The sequence below is a fragment of the Rhagoletis pomonella genome, unplaced genomic scaffold, assembly GCF_013731165.1.
Source record: "Rhagoletis pomonella isolate Grant_MI unplaced genomic scaffold, Rhpom_1.0 Rhpom_scaffold_00005, whole genome shotgun sequence".
NCBI lineage: Eukaryota > Metazoa > Arthropoda > Insecta > Diptera > Tephritidae > Rhagoletis > Rhagoletis pomonella.
In genome coordinates, this window is record NW_023458559.1 from 36,574,961 (window position 1) to 36,584,691 (window position 9,731).

Below are 9,731 nucleotides of genomic sequence, written 5' to 3' on the forward strand. Positions count from 1 at the left end.
ATATATGAATTGCGGTTTTGTTGGCGTTTCGTGCGTGATTTGAAGACGCCACCCAGTAGTGGTTTCAGCAGATTCTTCAGGCGGCGCGAGGGTGAAACTTTGGATTTCTGCTGCACATTGGACCAGTGTTGCTGAAGGAGTGAAGTGTGTTGATTGGTGGTGCTGTGTTGCAAAAGCGTTTTATTGCCGGCCGATAAGTAGCTTGAATTCTTGTTGCAATTATTATTGCAGTCCTGGTGTTGAATTGACTTGTTGGCAATGGCAGTAGACATGTTTGGTTTTTGGATGATTGATTGATGAGTTATTGAATCAATTTTATTGATCTTCGAATTGCGCGATGACTTCAATTTCTTTACTTTCTTCTTGAAAGTTGTTGCCACTTGCGTTGCTCAAACGAGAATGTTATCTCTCACCGCTCCTACACAGCTTCTTATAGTTTCTTCGCCTGCGTTGAGGTGTAAGAAATGAGAGCGTCGGTGCGTAAACAGCATCTCAGCCAATCAGCATCGCCGTTTGAGCGGCAGGTGCGCGCCAAGAAAAATTCCCAAGCATCACACAACACTGTGCGGCTGCTGCAATGGGATACTTTCCGTTCAGCGCAACTGAGCGTCGGTGCGTTGCACGTGCATGATTGCGCTCTCACAAGGATCAGCAAATAAGAAAAATTAAGGATCGTTAGTGTTTTGAAAGTTACCTGCAAGCAGGTCCTTTGCAAAATAACACGTATGTATGTACATGCGTACGGAGGAGCGTGAGAAACTCTTTGCTTGTTTTGTTAAGAAAGAAAAAAGTGTGTATAAATAAAAGAAAAAACGTAAAGGTTCTCTTAGTTTGCCAATTTTTTTTATGCTTTTTCTTTACGCACTCCTGACCGTTGAAAACGTGTCCTACTTGCCAACAAACGTATTTTACGTGACTCGGCGCTATTATTATCCTGCTGATGGGAAGATGCTGCTGTGCTGTTGATGGCGATGAGTCAACTCCTCTACTGATCACTGCCAAGACAGCTCATGCTCGCTGGCTCGTTCGTAGCGTGGGAACGTTATTTCGCTGCTATTAAATCAAATTGCTGTTGCCTTTTGTTGCGGTCCTTCTTAATTTGATCCTTTGCTGCTGCTGCTGCGGTACAGCTATGCACGATCCTTGCTACTCTCTTCGGTGCTTTGGTTCGCTCCTTCGCTGTTGTTATTCATTTATTTTTATTGATGCTGATGTTGTTAAGACTACTTCTCGTTATTGGTATTGTTGTTGTTTTGTAAATTAATATCGCTGCCATATGTTGCCGTTTAGCTGGCTTCACTCACAAGTGCTTCTTCATGGTTTTTGTTGTTTACTTTATTTTTATTTTCATCTTTAGTTTTGGGGTTAATTTGGCTCTTGCATGAATTTTAAACGTTGCACTGACTGATAGGCGCACACTGAACGAAATTAACATTTATTGTTGCTGCGTTGGTCTTAAGAAGTATAGAATTTGTCTTTATATGTATGTATTTTCAAATTCTAGAAGCTCTTTCAAAGCGTGCGAGTCTTCCCTGCATGAAAGCGTTTCTCTCTTTCTTTCTGAGGTGCAAAACGCTCAATCACTTTCAATAAAATTGACCTTGTCGCAACAAATGAAATCAAACTACAATAAGGCACTTGCTTCGTTAGTTCATATCTTAGAAGAGGTTGAATTAACCGACTAAAAATAACACCGGCACACCAACTTCTTTGATGAGCCTCTTTGTGGCGGCACACTCACTAAATTCTCCTCCTGTTTAATTCCACAGCTTGAGTAGCCGAAACCGTTTGTTTTTCTACATTTTCGAAACCTATGAGTTACCATGCCTTCCCCCAAAGGTATTCCAAAGCGTCAGACGTTCGCAATTAAAGTGTTTCAGTGTTTCTTCCACTCCTACAGCTTTTATGAAAATCATAGTGTGAAATTCTGAAGCTTCAAGCGAGCGTCTAAACAGTTTTACGCTAAACCCCTCTCCAACTTCCCAGCTAAAATAGCTGCTTTAGTTACCGATTACTTGCAACAAATCGATACCTGGTTAATGAATCCCAATTTGGTATGCTGGCGGATTGGGAGGAACAACTAAATTGCTGCAATTTCGCTGCTCGTGTTACCAAGCTCTGGTTCACTCTAAGAGCTCTGTCGAACTCTTCAATTTGTCACTGGTAACTCTAATCATGCCTATGCCCAACACAGGGCAGTTTTATCGACTGATTTCTCTTCTTACCGCAGCAGTGAAAACTCCTGAGACCTTCTTTCACCCGACCATAACACACCTACTGACCCCAGAAGCGTACCAACAAGACTCGTAAAATGTATTACTGGAATAAATTGAGATATCCTTTACCATGCAAGGGCTGAAAAGGTAGTCGTGAATCATAAGCCACCTACGGTATTCTGACTGAACCAGCCAATTATTGTATTGAGAAATGGCAAGGATTTCTGGAATTCTAAGGTAAACGGCCATCTCACGGACCTTTTATGCTTCTTTCCTGCCTGAACCTTGACTTTTGCCCCTACTAAATCGACTGCCGACATGAATCGAGGCCGTTTGACAGATTGGTCTCATCCCATGCACACTCAGCTGCGATCGCAATTAAGCACATAGCGCCGCAAAAAGTCTCTGAATTCGCTTGACGGCAGCACTACGGGTATAGAAAAAGAACCTACATGAAACCACTGACGAAACTGGATCGTATGACACTGAACGACATTAGGTTGTAGTAGCTGTCCTAATTCAGATATTAGATGATGACACACGTATGCCGTGTTGGATCGTAGTATACATAGAAATATAACCAATTTATGAAGTGTTTGTAAATCACAGACCTTCGTAAACTCAAGTTCAACAGATCGTGGGAAAATCACTGATGGAGACATCGCCGCCATAGTTTAGCTCAGTCAGTGTGCGACTTTCTCGATTTCTTTGTCGTCCTTACAACTGCGGCTGTAGTTGCTCGCTGGAAATTCCATTTAGCTGACATGTAGCCCATTAAGTAGTGACCAGTGAAGAGAATGAGGACTCTTGAACACTCTCTGAGCCAGATGTGTTCAGACATTCTACAAGGTGGTTAGGTTATAGTCGCTGCTTCCGTGCAAGTACACAGAGGCACAAGTAGGCTGAAAGAGCCCATTGTGATACCACTGGCGGAACCCATTTATTTACTTCCTTCTGAAATTAAATCACCGCTGAATTCAAGATTGTAAGCAATCTATAAAGTACTTTTTGATGGATTGGTTGCCAAGGCGGGACAGTGGTAGCGATATTGTTCGATTGTCAGCACTTCTTCCTCGTCAGTGCAGCTGCGACATAAGTAAATAATTGAATATTCCAACCTCTTTCCATGCGTGCCCATGTGGTAGTGCCCGGTTAGTACTACGACTACCAATCTGAGAGAAGAGCGCTCAAGCCGAGTGAGAGCTTCAGATCGCTTTTTATTAATTTTGGCCGGTTTTGCTGATAGTCTGATAGGAGGGGAGCGATCAACGGTCCACCTGGTGTTTAGGGTATGTGCACGTCCCGAGCTGAATTGATCACGAACATTTCCGTTTCTTTCTATGCCAAATCATCGGCCATGCAGTTACCAAAAAAGTCTCTGCGCCCCAGGAACATTAAAATGCCATCGATGCCTACTTTTAACGTTGTTCCGTTGGATTTTAGAGATTTAAGGCAGCCTGGCTGTCAGAATATAAAGTGATAGACCGTTCTAGAAGTGCGAGAGCTGTTACACACCGATTGGCCTCCATATTGGCGGACTGGTAAGCGAAGACGGAGGTTTACTGCGAGTTCATTGCAGTGAATCCCACTGTCTACTATTTCGTTTAGCTTGGCACCATCTCGGTATATATGCAGATAGCCATCGACTTTGAACCTAGGTCTGTGGCACTTTACCATTCGTTCCTTTCTGGGATTCTTATGGATAATTAGTTGTCTAAACAGAGAGAGCAGTCGTATAATCTAGGCTTCACCTCGGGATCGCATTTAGCCTAGCAACATGAGGAGCATACACATTGTGTCCGTTCCAGTTGGCTAAGGATAGCGACTTGTTAAACGCCGGCTACCACACGGTGCCCACGTAGATGAGAATGCGTCTTATCACAGTTGTGTACATATATGTAGTGTTTTTTCCCACTCTTTACCCTTAGCCATCTTACAGGCGTACCGTGCGGTAATAGATGTTCCGGAGCGATCTTCGATGCTTTGGTAACGGTCGAGTTTCCTGTCTAGAATAAACGCCAGGTACTTTACATTGGTTGATAGAGAATTTATACCCCGTTTAATGAGGGTGGTTGGAAGAGAGAAATTTTATGTTTTCTCGTGGAGAGCGCCATCTCGGCCTTGGTAGGAGTGGATCGTCTGCTAATCTTTTTTGTTTGCCAGTTCAATGCAATATGCACTAAGCTATAATTTACCAGATACCGCTAGCACCCTGGAAAATATTTTAAGGCCGTAAGGGATGTGAATACTCTTGCCAATCATCTGCTACGAAGTCAACTGGTATGTGTCTCTAAACCGGTACCCATATCACAAGAGTTTTATTTTTGGCTGCGAGATCATTAAAAATATTTCTGCACTCGACTGGGGATTTTAGATGAATAGATATAATCCATAGTTGATGAGATTTTAAAATCTGATAGCCAGGCTGGTTGTAATTACTAAAATAAGACGATAACTCTTATTAAACACTTCTCACATTTTTTTCCCAGTGTACGCAGCGCATCATATTAACTTGACCGCAAATCTGGCTACCCCATTAGCATCAGCGCAATTTCTTATACTCTGTGTGTACTCTACACACACAAATGTCGAAAATATTCCTTTTTTTTTATATTGAAATTCACTTTTTACCCTATTTTGTGTTTCAAGAATATCAGACCTGTTTTGAAATTTTGCGAAATTTATTAACGTGCCAGGCAAGAAAAAGGATTCGCCGCAAAGAAGCCTTGCAGCGGCATAGCAGGGAAGAAATAGCCGACAGGCACGTAAATGACATAAAAATGGGAAACAGTAAAATAAAAACAAGTGAACAATAAAAAGGAATTGGAAAAAACACGTAACCAAAAAAAAAACAAAAAATATAAAAATGCGAAAGAGCATCAGAAGCGAGAAATCAAAATAACAGGTTACGTATTTATTGTGCACGTATGAAACAAAAACAAACAAAATTTAAAATAATATGGTAAGGGAGCGGTTAAAGGAGCGGTAATTTATCTCTATACTGACACGGGATATTTTTTTATTTGAAGCTGTGCTGCCTGTGATGTTGGCTGGATTTTACTTTTAAGTTTATTTTTAAATTATTTTCATTGCCTTTTTCTGGTTGTTGCCTACAAATTAGGGGTTGCTGCGGCATTTTAGTTGGAAGCGTAAATATCATAGCGTACATATTGTATTAAATGTGCGCACTAGGGTGCCTCACCAAAACAGGTTGCGGATTTACCACCGAAATTATAAAATGTATTATATTCTAAGACTTCCGCCAAAATATTTCGGAAAAGTATTTAGATTCAGGTGAGCTGGACCGATTTGAAAATACTCTCATTATTTTGATTCTGTTAATAAAGTTTTTAAAAATTTTTAGGTGATTTTTTGGAAAAAAAATTAAAAACTATTTTCATTTGTAAAAGAATAGATTTTTGGAGGTATTTTCAAATCTGTCCAGCTCACGTAAATCTTAATATTTATCCGAAATATTTGGCGGAAGTCTTTAAATTTTATAATTCCGATGGAAAAACAGCAACTTTTTTTTTGGTGAGACACTCTAATGCACATACATACATATGTATGTAGTTTATACATATGGATTTGTACTTCTTTAACATCGTTAAAAGGGTTTATTTTTTCACTTTGTTGCTTTGAAGATTTTAACACATTCTGGTGTTGTCATACTTAATGACTTTTGCTTGAATTTTGAAAAAAAAACTAAGCTGCATACATACATATGTACATATGTACTACTGGCCGCTTAATCATGCTCAACCATACATGGCCTTTGGTGTTGCTTTATTTTAACGATGCCGGCTGACATTTTATCGTATTTATTTGCACAACTTTATTACCCAATTAAATGTTGTAGTTTTGTTTCGCTTTGTCGCATTGTCTTTAATGAAAATCGCTACTCGTTTTGTGCGACAGTAGCGGAAAATAATCATTTTGAATTCCTCAGGATCTTCATCTTTTATTTTTGAAAAAAGTGGGACTTTCGAAGTACTATGATGTATTTTGGATTCGTCAACCGTTGACAATTTTGGTTTGGAGACAAAACGGTTTCGGCCTTCTGCCATCTTCATCGGAAGCATCAACAATCAAAAAGAAACTTTCGAAGCTACACCAACGAGTTTTGGCCATATCTAATTTTAAAATCTCTTTAAAAGTTACACGCCAATGTAAATTGACGTTGTGCACAATTTATAGCTCTGTCCGAATTGAGGAATGACCTCCCCGTGCCGGTTGAGACTACATAAACATAGGCTCACTCTCTTGTGTCTTCTTGTGTGTGGATGTTGGAAGCAGGATCCGGCATTAACACCAACTATGATGTCAGTCTGGAGATCATATGAGGAAAAACTCTTGCCAACAGGTGCTACTATGGGCTCGATCGGCAATTGAATAGTATAGCTCTTTTGCAACGAACAAAAATTGCGCTCTATACGGCTCGTCCTTTAATATGGCGCAGAAATATGGACGATGTCGAATAGAGATGAGAATCCTTTGAGTGTTTTCGAGAGAACTGTTCTTTGTAACATCTCTGGTACAGTTCGCGTGGTTCCGGTTAAAATATCCTTCGTTTTGGCAACCACGGGTGGGCAACAAAAAAAAGGGGCCAAAAAAAACACAATGAAAGGACCAGGTGTAGAAGAATTTGTCTGCACTTGAAATAACTTAACAAAGGAGTGAATAAAGTTTAGGACTTTGGTGTTATCTGCTACAGGAATCGCACATATTTTTTTTTGTACGAGAAGGAAGCATCAAAGCCACAGTCCGGCAGTGTGGGACTTTAACCCGAACTAAACCTTCTACCGTCTAAGTACCAATCCCCCCGGTATTGCCGTGAAGTATTTCGTCAGGAGGATTCGTCGCAATCTTGATGCAGTCCATTAAAAAGTTGCATCAACTTGGAACCGTCCTGTGTATTGCCTTTAAATAAGGTATAAAAACCCACATTAAAAACCAACTCAATTTTCTTCAAAACATGGGGAGACAAGCATGACGTAATCGGCGTATTCCACCTCTTGACACCTTGCACATACAGAAATGTCATCCAGAGGGAAGCATTGTAAAAATTTACGGTCGTGGCCTATGAGAAACTGCGATATGTGGAAGTTTACTTAATTTCGTGTGAAGGGCTACGTCGATGAACTCTCGATCTTTCTTCAGAAAGAAGGTCGATAGGTGTCATCCTTGCGATAACTAATGCAGCTCCGTCTGACGTCTTCGATATTTTTTGTGTTACATATTCCGCATGCGGTCCAGAGCTGATTCTGTCATCTGTTATAACACCAAGGTATTTCAGCTGGCACACCAATCAGTCTACATATGTATTTGCCATCCACATTGCATGAGGCCACCTCTAGCCTTTTTTTGGGCTGCTAATAAGAACCGCTTCATCGCAGACACCGAGCGTTCTGTTTCCTCCAATACTAAGCTTATTATTCAACAAAGAGAGTTTGGTGCGATTGCTGCGGACTAAAAAAAAAAAAACCTTTATGATCTACGGTGGGACCAAGCACTTCACCATAGCATACATCTCACGTTTAATGAGCACCAAGTCCGACATACCGATCCTCGTGTGGCTCCCTCACCGATCAGGTTAGATTAGGTGAGTTTCGCTTAGGTGTAAGTAAAAGAACATTCTATGAGCGAAGGTAATAATTTTGGCTTTCGATATTGATTCGTATTGAAAGACGCAGTTCACTAAGTGCCAATGAGCGTGGTGCAGGAAGCCTCAGACACGGCACCGAAAAGGTTCAAAATGCTCAGAGTCTGGATTCGATCTATTGCTGAGAGAGCAAAAATATCAGAAGATTATAGGCGTCACAGGTGAAAGCAATAAAGAAGCCTTGTAACCTAGGTAATAATGGAAGTAGGACCAATCCGCATTAGCCTGTTACCATAGTAAGCAGTAAAAGTCTACCACGACCTCGACTGCAAGATGTTGAGAAAAAAATAATCCCACAATAACCTAGGGAGAGAAATTTGGTGTCATCGGACTCAGCGAAGATCATGGAGATGTTGAAGATGCTCCAAGACTATGACCTAGCCATGTCTTATTCGAGAGTGGTCCATAGGGGGAAAACGGTCGAATGATAGTACAGATAGTCTAGCTTCTAAGCAACGAAAGCTTAAGTATTCTTGCAAAGTGCTACAACAAGTGTAATTTTGGTAAAGTTTACAAAACTGACACTGAACCTCGAGTCAACTTAATGGAACTTTTGAAAGCTGAAGAGCCACTCCGCAACCATGAGATGAACGATTTTCTCAAGAAATATTAATTTCAAATCATGTAGAAGATGCCCTTTTAAAAAGATAAAAAAAAAATCTTTTAAGTTTTTTACTTTTTGATTTTTAATAATTTTTTTTAAGAAAAAATGTATTTTCTTTTTTTAAATGTAAACATATTTATTTATAATCGTACAAAATTTCGAATTTAACATGTGCGAGAAGAACGTTTTTCATAATAAAACTTTTTAGGTGCTCTTCTTACAAGCGAAACTCTACATATAGATCTATTTAAAAAAAAATTAAAAAACTGATATTTTTAATAAAATTTTCGATAAATTTTTAATGCACTTTTCATCAAAATTTGAAAAACTCAGATTTTCTTTGCAAGGTATCTGAAAACAGTCTTTCATTCAAACTTCTCTTTCTTCAAAAAGCTTTAGGCCAGATATTCGTGACCTGGACACTGTTGAAAGTATTTCTCATATTTCAGTTTTTCTTGAAAAGAAATTTTCGTTTCGAGTTGTTTTCACGTTTGAGAGATCTGCTTCAAGGTGTTCAAAAACTGGGCAGAAATGTTCAAAAAATTCAATTTCAATGTAAATTTTCGATAAATTTTTAATGCATTTTCTTTATCAAAATTTGAATAACTTCATAATTTTTTTTACCGCTTTTTATTTGTGAGATACTTTCCACTATTCATATTGCAAAAAAATCCAACCAAAAAAATGTTACTGCTATTTTTTGGGGTTTAATTAAAAAAAAAATAAATAAGAAGCGGAATGCCTTCTTCATTCGAAATTGTATAAAATTTTATCAAAACCTGAATTATTATTAGTTTTTCATATTTTATTTTTGCGACTTCATTTTTATATGAAAAATGAGATTCTTAAGTGTACTCAATACGGTGCCGATAAGATGGAGTGAAATTTATGAAATCTCATAATGCAATAAAATCAAGGAAAATAAAAGCAGCCAATAGAATGCATCTAACTTTAACAAATATTTTTTTTTTTTTTTATACATATGTACATTTGTACGAAATATATCTCAAACTCTTGTCGTTTTCATGTGCATAAAATTGCTAATTATAAAAACAAAAAAACGACTATGACTGTCTCATAAAATTTTCAATTTACACTAACAAGGGAATGCAAAAAAACACGAACTCTGCAGTTTGCACATAACTCTCTTTTGCTCACTACAATTGCTACAACAAGGGTTGTTTTACGCATGCGCAAACGTATAAATAGCCAGCGTGTCGAGTGCCAGTACATCATTCGTAGCATTGCA